The 13,962-nt window shown below is 37.1% G+C and overlaps 1 protein-coding gene across 1 annotated transcript in view; it reads left to right on the top strand.

The window, feature by feature from the left end:
* The window catches only part of LOC125872833 (ATP synthase subunit d, mitochondrial), a 739,546-nt gene that overhangs the window by 694,208 nt on the left and 31,376 nt on the right, over window positions 1–13,962 (top strand). The window lies entirely within an intron of this gene.

Raw genomic sequence — 13,962 nt, 5'->3', positions numbered from 1 at the left:
ATACGTGTAATGACACATTTTGTCATTTTAAAAAATTTTCATAAAATTACCGTTGAGTCCCTCCTGATATCGACCCCCCCCCCCCAAGTCATTTTTGATTGAATTTTGAAAGTTGGTTTCAAACTTTGAGGGTAAGTTGAGAAATTTGCAAGTTTTTTAATTTAAAAGGCTAAATTTCTTAAAAAGTGATTTCGGTGTCTTTTGGAGTTCAAATGTTGGAATGAAATTCCGTCGATTCCATCCGTTCTGAAATGTGGAAATTAGACTAATAGAGTTGTGATTATTAAATTTAGAATCCTTTTGAGAATTTGAGGTCCTAAGTTGGAAATTTGTGAAATTTTTAGTGATTGGGTTGACTTTGGTCAACATTGGGAGTTTTGGATGCTCTGATCGGAATTTTGAGAGTTCCATGGGATTTGGGGGATGATTTTAGTTCTAAGTGAGATCTTGGTTGAATTTTCAAAGGTCCCGACCTTGATTTAGCCTGTCTAAATATTGTGTTCATTTCGTGTGACTTTCACGAGTTTCGGGTCAAGAAGACCTCAAATTCGTATTTCGATGGTGGTTCCATTCTGTCCGGAACATCGAGTATAGTCTAGTTGTATATATGGTTTATGAGTATGGTGTTCCAAACGAATCCTGAGAGTCCATTCGATGATTTTTGAGTTGGATGTTTTTTTCTGTTCTATGTTGTGTTCTATGTTGCTGAGGCCAACCCCTCCACGATCGCAGAAAGGTGACCGCGTTAAGGGTGCATTTGTGGAGCTCTTTTATGAGCTATCCATCCACATTCATGGAAAGGGGGGCTGCGTTCGCGGAGGACTCCTAGACATAATATTTCTAAAAACCAGGGTTTCAACCACCATTTTTGAGTTTTGAGAGCTTTGGTGTGACTATTTGAACAAGAATTTTGAAATAAATATTTGGATAATGATTCCTAATCTTAAATCTTCATTTAATCATTATTATTTATGATTATAAGTGTTCATCAAGGTTTTGAAATTATAAATTGAGTTTTTTCTTCAAGAACCCAAGAACTTAGTAAAATGGTGATTATGAACTGATTTTAAATCCTTTTTCGAAATGATTTTCACCAATGAGTTCAAAATGCCTTGGGTAATGTTTTCAAGTAAAGATTTTTGGATTCAAACCCCATTTTCAAAATTGGGGTTTTGGGTTGATTTGACCCATTTTGCAAAATGTATGAATTGGGTGTTGTTACTTTCAAAATCTTATTATGATTACATGATTGAAATAGATTCTGTGGCTTTGGACGTTGTTCGAAAAGGAAAGACTCAATTCTTGAATTGACATTCTGATTGAACCGAGGCAAGTGATCTTCTAAAACTTGTAAAATTAGTAGAATCGTGTATTTTCCTTCATTGTATGTGTTGGGGAATAATGAGAATGAGGTGATGAGTTCAATTATTCCACTTGATTGATATTAATGAACAAAAAAAGGGACTAATGAAAAAGGCAACCTGTCGATTATAATGCTTTGTGTATTGCCTTCTTGTGGACCCTATTTTGTTGATTGATGAAATGCTTTGATGGCATTATTTAGGACTTGAATTGCTTGAATTGTTGTCTCTTTCTTATGGTGTGAAATTACTTATTTGCATTGATTGTTGTTCATCACGATTAGACATGTGATGAATATGTCGAAAGGAAATGTTTCAGGCAAGTGATATGATATAAAGCCGAAGGAAAATAGTTTCGATTAGTGATATAATATCAAGCCGAAGGGAAATGGTTTTGGCTAGTGATATGATATAAAGTAGAAGAGAAATGGTTTCGGCTAGTGATATGATGTAAAGCCAAACGGAAATGGTTTCAGTAAGTGATATTGTATAAAGCCGAATGGAAATGGTTTCGGCTAGTGATATGATTAAAATAGAAGGGAAGTGGTTCCAGTTAGTCATATTGTGTCGAAGAGAAATGGTTCAGGTAAGAGTTTGACTATTGTGATTTGATGCATTTCGTATACTTGTTACTTATGGTTGATGCACTTGATATTTGTGATTGATCCGTGTGACACTTGTGATTGACATACTTGATACACGTTGCTTGTTGAAATATGACTATTGAACTGTCGTTGTTAAGCCTTGTAAGTTGTATATAGTAAAATTATTAGGTTGAAGTTTTTCTATGCATGTTGTAGTTTGAGGAGGTTTGGTCAGGATGAAAGGAGTACTCGTTTTCTAGCTAGTTTTTCCTTGTTTATTTGATTACTTGCTGAGTACCGTGTTGGTTGGTACTCACTTCTTGCTTCTATACTTGCGTAGGTTCCGAGCCCAGTAACGTGTCATTGCTCTTCCTCTTCTCCTATTTTCGAGGCTTGTCAAAGGACTTTTGAGAGGTAGCTGCTTGTCATCCCGGTGGGACCTCTGATTTCTTATTTTATGCTTTGTTCTAAATGAGAAACAAGGACATTGAGACTTGTAATTATATTTTAATTCTGCACTTTTATATTAGTGGCTTGTACACGTGACAACCATATTTTAGGGTTATGTTTTTGTCAGGACCCAAGCCTATACCATGGACTTGGCCGATACTTGATAATCATTGCTGGTCCCCAAGCAAACCCATGGACTGGCTGACTACATAGCAGAAGACTTACTCAAGCAATGATAGACTTAAAACAAAATTAAATAAGTTAAACTCAAATACTTATCTCATAAAATATGGAAAATACTCAATAGAAATACTTATAGTTTGTAAAACAACCCAAAGAGAGTAAATACTGAGAGACACCTTGACTTTATCTATCTATGAAGCCTCTATTATTAAAGAAGGATATCAAGACAAGACCCACGACACCTCAAAACTATTAACTAGAAAGTAAATATGAAGTCCTCCAGAATGCAAAGAGGCTCACCAAAAGCTAGCTGGAGTATAAAGTGATCTCAACAAAGCGCCTATTGATGATCCTGAACACTTGTATCTGCATCATCAAATGATGCATGTCGAATGACATCAATACTTTGGATGTACTAGTATGTAATATAGCCGAATGAAATAATTAGATGAAAGGACTATAATAGATAAAATATACTCAAGCTGAATGTAAAGAAATAAAGGATTTAAATCATTTAAAGCTTTACAGAATGCTTATTCATGTCTGAAATCACTATAATTGGTGATATATTAAAATACACTTTAAATCTATTGGGAGATTCTCTAACTGACAACCATCACTATGAGTTATGAGATGATACAGTTTCTCGCCAATGCTGCTAGAACTGTCCTATACCGTGCCGGGGTATAGAACCTCTCAACTAAGTGGATTCAATAAGCAATAAGAATTCATCTAACAAGTATGATCCTTTACCCATGTTGGCAGACATGGTTTATGAAAATTTTGAGTTGTCTGAACTCATCCCTATATCGGTGCTCAATACTACATCCAATAATATACTCATGCTCAAATGTATATAACATACTCTTTCTCTGTTTTGAGGTAATTACTCAAAATACCCTCTTAAAAGAGGTAATGCTCTAAAGTATCTTTGAACTCATAAACTCATTTAAAAATCAAAGTTTCTCTTTCTCAATGTAACAAAATGATACACTTGGGACTACTTAGTTCCCTTATACTCTTTCTCAAATCGTTTCTCAGATTCTTTTTCAAGAATCCTCTTTCCTTTCTCAGAACTCAGTTTAAAACATTTACATTTGTTTAATATTCTCAATAAGAAATCAATGAATACTCAGAGATAGGGTTCATGCTGAAGAAAAGACATAAGCGATCAACTCAAAAAATCTCAATGCATAATCAATAACTCAATAAGTAGGAATAGAAATTCAATAATCAATAACTCAAGAACTGAGAACTGAACATCAACTCATCTCAAGAATACTCAAATCTAAAGATAGAACCCTAGATTACTCTTTTACTAATTTGAAAGTAGATATAGGACATGAGGAAGAGCTAGTTCAACACTATGATACCCTTAAATACCTAGGAAGAACAAAATTCTTGGTGAAATAGATGGAAACTTGAAGAACGCTCAAAACCCTAACTTTTGTTTCTCCTCTTGGAATCCTACTCTAATGATTTGATGTAATGATCTGGATGGTCATTTTTTGCAATCCTTGTAAAATTGCCGTTTGATCTCGAGTCTTCTATGATTGAGTTTTGAAAGTTGGTTTTGAAATTTGAGTTAACAGTTGAGAATTTGGTAAAATTGTGTTGTTGAAAGGCTAAGTTGCTTAAAAGTGGTTTTTGGAGTCTTTTGGAGTTGCGAGTGTCAAAATAGAATTCCGTTAATTCTATGAGTCATAGAATGTGAAATTTGATATGTGAGAGTTGTTGGTTTTTGATTCAGAATCCTTTTGAAGATTTGAAGTCCTAAGTTGTGAATTTGTGGAATTTTAGCCTTTGGATTAACTTTGACCAACATTTGGGGTTCAGATGTTGGGATAGGAATTCTGAGAAATCTGCTGGATTCGGCGAGTGATTTTACACCTAAGTGAGGTCTTGGTTGATTTTTTCAGGTCTCAAGCTTATTTAAGACTTTTAGGCGTTGAGTTAGTTTCTTGTGGGTTTTCACTGATGTCAGGTCAAGGCAACCTCATATTTGTGTTTTGACTGTTCCATTTAAGTCTGAAATATCGAATATAATCAATTTGCATATGTGGTTTGTGTGTATGGCGGTTAGAACAAATTCCGACGGTCCTTTTGATGTTTTGAGAGTTGGTTGTGTTTTCTGGTGCTGCAGGTCTCACTTTTGCAAAGGTCCTGCCGCTTAAGCAAGCTCCGCTTAAGCGAAAGGCCTATCGCTTAAGAGACCTTCACTTTTGTGATGCCCGAGATTTTGCGGGGTTCACTTAAGCGAACCCTTGGTCTCTTCCGCGACATCTGAGAAGGGTTTTGACTTGCCATATTCTGGGTTTAAGCTCTATTTCACTATTTTTGAGTTTTTGGAGCTTTGGGGGTGGCGATTTGAACAAGTTTTTTGAGGAGAAACTTTTGTGTAACAATTCTTAACTCTATAGCTTCAATTACCCATCATTATTTATGGGTTTAACCGTTCAAATCAAGCTTTTAAAATGAGAAATTTGGGGTTATCTTCAAGAATCCAAGAACTCAGTAAAATGGTGATTGTGAACTGATTTTGAGTCCCATTTCAAATTGATTTTCTCCATATGAGTTCCTAAAGCCTTGACTAATGTTTTCAAGTATTAAATTTTAGATTCAAACCTTCTTTTCAGAATTGGGTTTTGTGTTGATTGACCCACTCTTCAAGAGAATTTATGTGAGTATTGTTGTTTCGGGAAAGTGATTGTGAATACTTGTTTGTGTATAGATTGCGTAGCTTTGGAAGTGGTTCAGAAGGGGAAGACTCAACTCTTGAAGTGATTATTGGTTGATTTAAGATAGGTGACCTCCTAAACCTTGTTTCTAGTAAAATTCATGTACTTCCTTCATTTCTTGTGTGCTGGGAGTAATAGGGATGATGTGAAGGGTTTAAATGTACACTTTATACATCTAAATGAATAAAAAGGGGTTGAAATGGTTCCGGCAAACGATTTATTATTGTGACTTGATGCATTGCTCATGCGTGACTTGCTTGATACTTGAGATCGATGCACTTGTTGCGTGTGACTAAACTACTTGATTTTGATGTTGACTTACTTAATGCGATTTATTGTTGATCGTGATTGTTGAACTGTGGATATTGGGCCTTGTGAGCTGTGTATTATAGATCTGTTAGGTTGGGATGTTTTTTGTGCAGGTTGTAGTTTGAGGAGGTTCGGTTGGAGTGTAAGTGGTATTCAATTTCTAGCTAGATTCCTTGTTTATTAAGTTGCTTGTTGGGTACCGTATTGTTGGTAATCACCTGTTACTTCTATACTTGTGTAGGTTTCGAGCCCGTACCAGCGTGATCTCTTTCTCCCTCTTTAATTTCGAGGCTTATCGAGGAGTTAAAGAGGTAGGTGCTTGTCACTTTGGCGGGCCCTCTTTTTCCTTTTCTATATATTCGTTGTTCTATTTGAGAAACAAAGACTTAGACTTGTACTTGTTTCTAAATTCTGCACTTTATGTATTTTGTGGCTTTTACACGTGACAACTAAATGTTGGGGTATTATTTAGAATGAATAAGTTTTCCGCCTTTGTCTTGTTCTAGTTTTATATTTTCTGCATTTATTTCTTTTTTCATTGGGTTGAGGCTGACTTGTCAATGGACAAGTGCCATCACATCTATTTTTGGGTCGTGACAAATCGTATCAGAGCCCCTGGTTCATCGATTTCACGTGTGTACAAGCCAAGTCTAAGTAGAGTCTTGATGACCGATACAAAGACATTTGTACTTATCCTCAAGAGGCTACAAATATTGGTAGAAAGCTTCCTTTTATTTATCCTTTCTTATCATGCGTTGTTACCTTCGCTAGTGCTGAGTTGCCGCATATTGTTTTGGAAGATCTCAAGGATGAGAGCTTCTGTTTCCAGTGGTAAAGGAGAGGCAGTCCCCGAGCCTGTTCTTGAGACCGCAACTAGGGGTATAGGTAGGGCCCGAGCTAAAGGCCGTGCTCGAGGAGTAGCACAGGCTAGAGGTTGTGACCGTGAGTAAAATGTCACGCCTCGAGCCTACACCCCGGATGTGGTTGGCACTTGAGAACCATTGCTGGCCCCAAGCGAACCCTTGGCCTGACTTACTTACGCAGCGGAAGACTCTAAGCATTATTAAAATGATCAAATGCACTTACTCAATTGTTTAATAAAATAACTTTGAATGTTTAAAAGTCAACATTCAACTTGGCCAAAATGGCAACTCAAGTCTTACAATATGAAATGATAATGTAAAGAAATCTGAACTACTAACTGTCTATGCAGCCTCTAAAAGAAAGAGGGATGTTAGGACAGGACCCCCAATCATCATAACAACTAAAAAGCTTATACAATTATGAGAAGGACCCTCCGGAAAACAAGGAGGCTCACCAACTGACTCCGAGTGCTCAACCTGATCAACGAGGCGCTGGATGCTGATCTTGGTTACCTGTGTCTGCATCATAAGACGATGTAGGCCAATTGGCATCAGTACATTAAATGTACAAGTATGCGAGTTAGAATGCTAAACACAACATAGGCTTGAAAAGAATCTGAAAGTAACACTTACCTTGGCTTTACTCAACTCCTGAATAACTTAACTCAATATAAAGCAATAAACATATGCAATATATAGAAAGCTTGTAAAACAGTGGAAAACAACTTAGTTCGTTAAAGAAAATGCAATAACAAACTCAACTTTACTCGTATAATAAAGTAATATAGTTTCTGTGGGAGTTTCTCTAACTGAAAACCACCACTATGAGCCTAAGTGGTGATACAACGTCTTGCCCACGCTGCCAAAACTGTCCTATACTTAGCCGTCATAAAGAACACCTCAACTAAGTGGATCCACTAGTCTATGCTAAAAGCATCTTAAGGAGTCATCTAAAAAGTATGATCCTTTACTACCCATGATGACTACATGGTTTATGGAGACTTGATTTAATATGAACTCGCATCCCCATATCGGTGCTAAATAATACTCCCAAATACTTAGCTCATATATTTAAAACAAACTTCTTTCTTTTATTTGAGATAATTACTCAAAACTTAGCTTAAAGCTCTCTTGGAATCAATGTTCCCTTTCTTGTTCAAATGTGAAAACATTTTAAATTCTTGGGAATACTTAGTTCCCTTATAACTTTTGGAGAAATGAACTCAACTCTTTACTCTTTTCTTAACATAAAACTTAAGTCTTAGAACAAAGTTATAACGTTTGTGAAAGACTTTTGAAAAACTTTAATGAACTTCTCTTGACTTGCTTCTTAACTTCTAAACTTGACTCTCAACTTTCCTTGAATTGAATTATGGATTCAAGAATTGTGATTTGTGATAGGAAAGATCTCATGATGTTTAAGAGTGTTTTTAGATAGCAAAACATGAGAAAAGATAAAAAATCACTTTCTGAGGGCAGGTCCACGACACAGAGATATATGTAAATTTTGGTCGTGAAAATACTTTTTGAGGCAGAATGGTCCGTGACCGCTTCGCGATGCGAAGGAATATTTCTCAAATCTGGGGAGCAGGTTTGCGACGCAGAGCCACTGCCCAGTTTTGCCCGACTAATTTTCTTCTTCATTTTCCAGCCCCAATTTGCCCAAAGTCGGTTCTTTTTCCCAAATTCTTTTTAGATACAGATACCCAACAAATGTACCTAAGAATCTAACTCCAACCAACTCAATAATTTGACATAATGATCTCAGAAACTTCTTAATCTCACCCGTACTAAAAAACAACATGAAATTCAAGAATACATATCAAGAACATCAACTTTCAAACTCTTTTAGGATGAATTCACGTTGAAATAACATGTTTGGCATGTGGGTGGACGAACCCAACGTTATGAAAGCTTCACATACCTCGTAGGATTAAATCCTTGGCGAAATCCACATGAAAATCTCCAAGAAATTGACAAACTTTGAACTTTTCTTCTCCTTTCTCCTATTTTCTCCAAGCCCTAGCGTATTTTGGCAAAAGATTAAACTGATCTAATTCTGATTAGACCCTAACTTAATTACCAAAAACAAAATAAAACAATTGGGTAAGGAAAAGACCAAACTACCCTTTCAAAATCGGGGTTGGACTTTCCTTTTTTGAACAACCCAACGTCCAATGGGTATATCTCACTCATACGAACTCATAATCGCACAAACTTGGCGGCGTTGGAAAGATAATTCAACGATATTTCCTATGGTATCTGGAAGCACATCTAAATCATCCTGAGCTAGGAGTTATGGTAGTTTGAAGTTTACCAAAAACCATACTTAACATAACCAAATTTTCAGATTTTTCCATTCTTTCCTAAAATGACTATTTCCAATTTTAACTCTTCCTAGTTCTTTCAAATAGCGAGATGTTACAATATCTCCCCCTTGGGAACATTTGTCCTCGAATGAGATTACTCTTAATAGGCTGAGGGTGTAACATCTAACATTCAACTCAATACTCAACAAACAATGCAAAAACAACATGCCAACTTATAAATGAAAGAGTACTAAGAATATAATTCATACCTCAACAAGCAATGCAAAAACAACATGCCAACTTATAAATGAAAGAGTACTAAGAATATAATTTGTACCTTGGTCTGGAACTTCTTCGGTTTCAAAGAGATGTGGGTATCTCTTCTTCATATCTTCCTCAGATTCCCAAGTAGCTTCCTCAACAAATTGATTCCTCCAAAGGACTTTGACTGATGCTACTTCCTTAGTCCTCAACTTGCGAACTTGGCGATCAAGAATCTAAACAGGAATCTCCTCATAAGATAAGCTATCCTTTATCCCAATATCTTCAGGTTGTATGATCAATGAAGGATCACCCATGCACTTCTTCAACATGGAGACGTGAAATATCAGATGAACTGCTGCTAAATTTTGTGGTAGTTCTAACTCATAAGCTACAATACCTACCCTTTTCGATATTCTGTAAGGGCCAATATACCGGGGACTAAGTTTCCCTTTCTTACCAAATCTCATAACACCCTTCATGGGTGAAACTTTTAAGTAGACCCAATCATCCACTTCGAACTCTAACTCTCTTCTCCTAACATTGGTGTAGGATTTCTGACGACTCAGCGCTGTTTTCAACCTCTCTTGAATCACTTTCACTTTCTCCATAGCTTGATGAACCAAGTCTAATCCTATCAACCCAGCTTCACCAACTTCAAACTAGCCAATAGGAGATCGACATCTTCTCTCATAAAGAGCCTCATAAGGAGCCATCTGGATGCTGGAGTGGTAACTATTGTTGTAAGCAAATTCGATAAGAGGTAGGCGATCATCCCAATTACCCTTGAAATCAATCACACAAGCCCTCAACATATCCTCCAAGGTCTGAATAGTGCGCTCTGCTTGTCCATCTGTCTGAGGATGAAAGACAGTACTTAAGTTCACCTTTGAACCTAGCCTTTTTGGAATGACTTCCAAAACTGTGCAGTAAATTGTGCACCTCTATATGATATAATCAAATCAGGGACTCCATGAAGTCTTACTACCTCTTGAATATATAACCTTGCATAATCCTTTGCTGAATGGGTAGTCTTTACCGGTAAAAAGTGGGCTGATTTGGTCATTCGATTCATAATCACCTATATAGAATCATGCTGCCTGCGAGATCTTGGAAAACCTGTGATGAAATCCATAATAGTCATCTCCCACTTCCATTCTAGAAGTTTTATATTCTGAGCCTAACCACCAAGCCTTTCATGCTCTACTTTAACTTGTTGGCAATTCAGACACTTAGCAATAAACTCTGCAATGCCCTTCTTCATGCTATTCCACCAATACACTTCTCTCAAGTCACGATACATCTTTGTGGAACCCGGATGAATGGAATATATGGAGCTATAAGCTTCCTCCATGATCCTCCCTTGGAGTACATCCACCTTTGGTACACACAATCTACCTTGATATCTCAATACACCATCTCCCCCTTGTTCAAAAGCTAATACTTTTTGCTTATGAACATTTGCTTTCAATGCAAGCAAAATAGGATCTTGGTCTTGCTTTTCTTTCACTTCTGACACCAATGAAGATTCATCCCCATTCGTTACCACTACTCCTCCTTCTGTGGAATCCATCAGTCGGACTCCTAAGCGTGCAAGTCTATGCACATCTTTCGCTAACTCTCTCTTTTCTTCCCTAACATGGGCGGTACTACCCATAGACAACCTGCTTAAGGCATCAACAACAACATTAGCCTTACCTGGGTGATAAAGAATACTCATGTCATAATCCTTGAGTAATTCCAACCACCTCATTTGTCTGAGATTAAGCTCTTTCTGAGTGAACACCTACTGAAGACTCTTGTGATCAATGAATACATCTACATTAACACCATATAAATAATGACACCATATCTTTAAAGCAAATACTACAACAGCCAACTCTAAGTCATGGGTTGGGTAATTCTTCTCATGGATTTTCAACTGACTGGAGGCATAAGCTATAACCTTGCCAATCTGCATTAATACACCACCCAGACCAACTCTAGATGCATCACAATACACTACAAAACCTTGAGTACCTTCTGGTAAGGTCAAAACTGGGGTAGTAGTCAACCTCTTCTTCAATTCCTGAAAGCTTTTCTCACAAGCTTTAGACTATTGAAACTTCATTATTTTCTGAGTCAACTTCGTCAAAGGGGATGAAATAGATGAGAACCCCTGTACAAACCTTCTATAATAGCCGACTAAACCCAAGAAACTCCTAATATCAGTTGGAGATGTGGGTCTAGGACAATTTTGTACTGCCTTAATTTTCTCAGTGTCAACTTTAATTCTGTCTGTAGACACAATGTGGCCTAAGAATGCCACAGAGTCAAGCCAAAGCCCACATTTCAAGAACTTAGCGTACAACTCTCTATCTTTTAGAGTCTGGAGAACTATTCTGAGATGACTAACATGATCTTCTTCATTCTTTGAATAGATTAGTATGTCATCAATGAAGATGATATCAAACATATCTAAATAAGGTTTGAATACTCTATTCATAAGGTCCAATAATACTGTATGCACATGGGTCAAACCAAAGGACATGAACAGAAACACATAACGACCATAACGGGTCCTAAATGCTGTCTTTGGAATATCACATTCCCTTACTTTCAACTGATGGTAGCCAGATCTGAGGTCTATTTTCAAAAAACAAGAAGCACTCTGAAGCTGATCGAAAAGATCATCAATTCTCAGAAGAGGATACTTATTCTTGATGGTAACCTTGTTCAATTGGCGGTAATCTATACACATCCTAAAGAACCATCTTTCTTTCTCATAAATAAGACCGGAGCACCCCAAGGTGTGACACTTAGTCGAATGAAACCCTTATTAAGGAGATCTTTCAATTGTTCTTTAAGCTCTTTCAACTCTGCTAGTGCCATTCTATATGACAGAATAGAGATAAGATGAGTATCTGGCAGAAAATCTATACCAAAGTCTATCTCTCTCTCAGGAGGGACTCTGGGTCGATCAACTGGAAAAACTTCTGGAAACTCTTTTACTATAGAAACTGACTGAATAGGAGGTATCTCAATACTAGAGTCATTAACTCGGACTAAGTGATAGACACAACCCTTTGAAATGAACTTTCTTGCCTTAAGGTATGAAATAAAACGACCCTTAGGCACTGCTGAACTACTTTTTCACTCTAAGACTGGGTCATTAGGAATTTGGAACTTAACAACTCAATTTCTACAATCTATTGACGCATAACAGGCATGAAGCCAATCCATACCTAGAATGACATCAAAATCTACCATGTCTAACTCAATTAAATAAGCTATGGTGTCTTTGTGATTGATGGAAATGACACAATCACAATACACTCGCTCAACTAGAATAGACTCCCCATCAGTCGTAGAAATACAAAAGGGTTCACATAGTTTCTCAGGAATAACATCAAACTTATTTGCAACATAAGGGGTTACAAAAGATAAACTTGCTCCTGGGTCTAGCAAAACATAAACATCAAAAGTAAAGACTTTGTTCACACCAGTGACCACATCTGGAGAGTTCTCTTACTCATGACGACTAGTGATTGCATAGAGGCAGTTTTCTCCTCCACCAGTATTGAAAGTAGCTTCTCTAGGTGCAGCCCTGTCTGGTGGAGCAACTGATGCAGATTGGGCTCTATTGCACTGATTTCCACTACCTTGCCTGTTCTTAGGGCACTCTTTCATGAAGTGAGCCTTTTGCCCACACTTGAAACAACTTGACTGGCCATCACGACACTTACCTAGGTGGGTTCTACCACACCTAGCACATGAAAAAGTTCAGTTACCTCCTTGTGCCACACTACCTTGAGACCGTGCAGGTCTAGCTCTGAAGTGTTGGGAATTCTGACCATTATACTCATTTTGGTTTGAGATAATTACTCAAAACTTAGCTTAAAAGCTCTCTTGGAATCAATGTTCCCTTTCTTGTTCATATGTGAAAACATTTTAAACTCTTGGGAACACTTAGTTCTCATTATAACTTTTGCAGAATTGAACTCAACTCTTTACTCTTTGCTTAACTTAAAACGTAAGTCTTAGAAAAAAGTTAAAACGTTTGTGAAAGACTTTTGAAAAACTTTAATGAACTTCTCTTGACTTGCTTCTTAATTTCTAAACTTGACTGTTAACTTCCCTTATTGAATTTTGGATTCAAGGATTGTGATTTGTGATAGGAAAGATCTCATGATGTCTAAGAGAGTTTTTAGATAGCTAAACATGAGAAAAGATTAAAACGTCACTATGTGAGGGAAGGTTAGCAACGCGGGGATAAATTTAAATTTTGGTCGCGAAAATAATTTTTGAGGCAGAACGGTCCGTGACCGCTCTGTGACGCGAATGAATTTTTCCAAAATCTGGGGAGCAGGTCCGTGACCCGGAGCCAGTGCCCAGATTTTCCCGACTAATTTTCTTCTTCGTTTTCCAGCCCCAATTTGCCCAAACTCAGTTCTTTTTCCCAAATTCCTTTTAGATACGGATACCCAACAACTGTACCTAAGAACCTAACTCCAACCAACTCAATAATTTGACATAATGATATCAGAAACTTCTCAATCGCAGCCCAACTCAAGAACAACATCAAATTCAAGAATACATATCAAGAATATCAACTTTCAAACTCTTTTAGGACGAATTCACGCTGAAATAACATGTTTGGCATGTGGTGGACGAACCTAACGTTATGAAAGCCTCACATACCTCGTAGGATTAAATCCCTGGAGAAATCCACACGAAAATCTCCAAGAAATCGACGAAATTTGAACTTTTCTTCTCCTTTCTCCTCTTTTCTCTTTTGTCCAAGCCCTAGTCTTTTTTTGGTAAGAACATAAACTGATCTAATTCTTATTAGACCCTAACTTAATTACCAAAAATGAAATAAAACAATTGGGTAAGGAAAAGACCAAACTACCCTTTCAAAATCC

This window comes from Solanum stenotomum, chromosome 8 (assembly GCF_019186545.1).
Source record: "Solanum stenotomum isolate F172 chromosome 8, ASM1918654v1, whole genome shotgun sequence".
Classification (NCBI taxonomy): Eukaryota; Viridiplantae; Streptophyta; class Magnoliopsida; order Solanales; family Solanaceae; genus Solanum; species Solanum stenotomum.
This window is presented reverse-complemented; position numbering and strand designations above follow the sequence as displayed.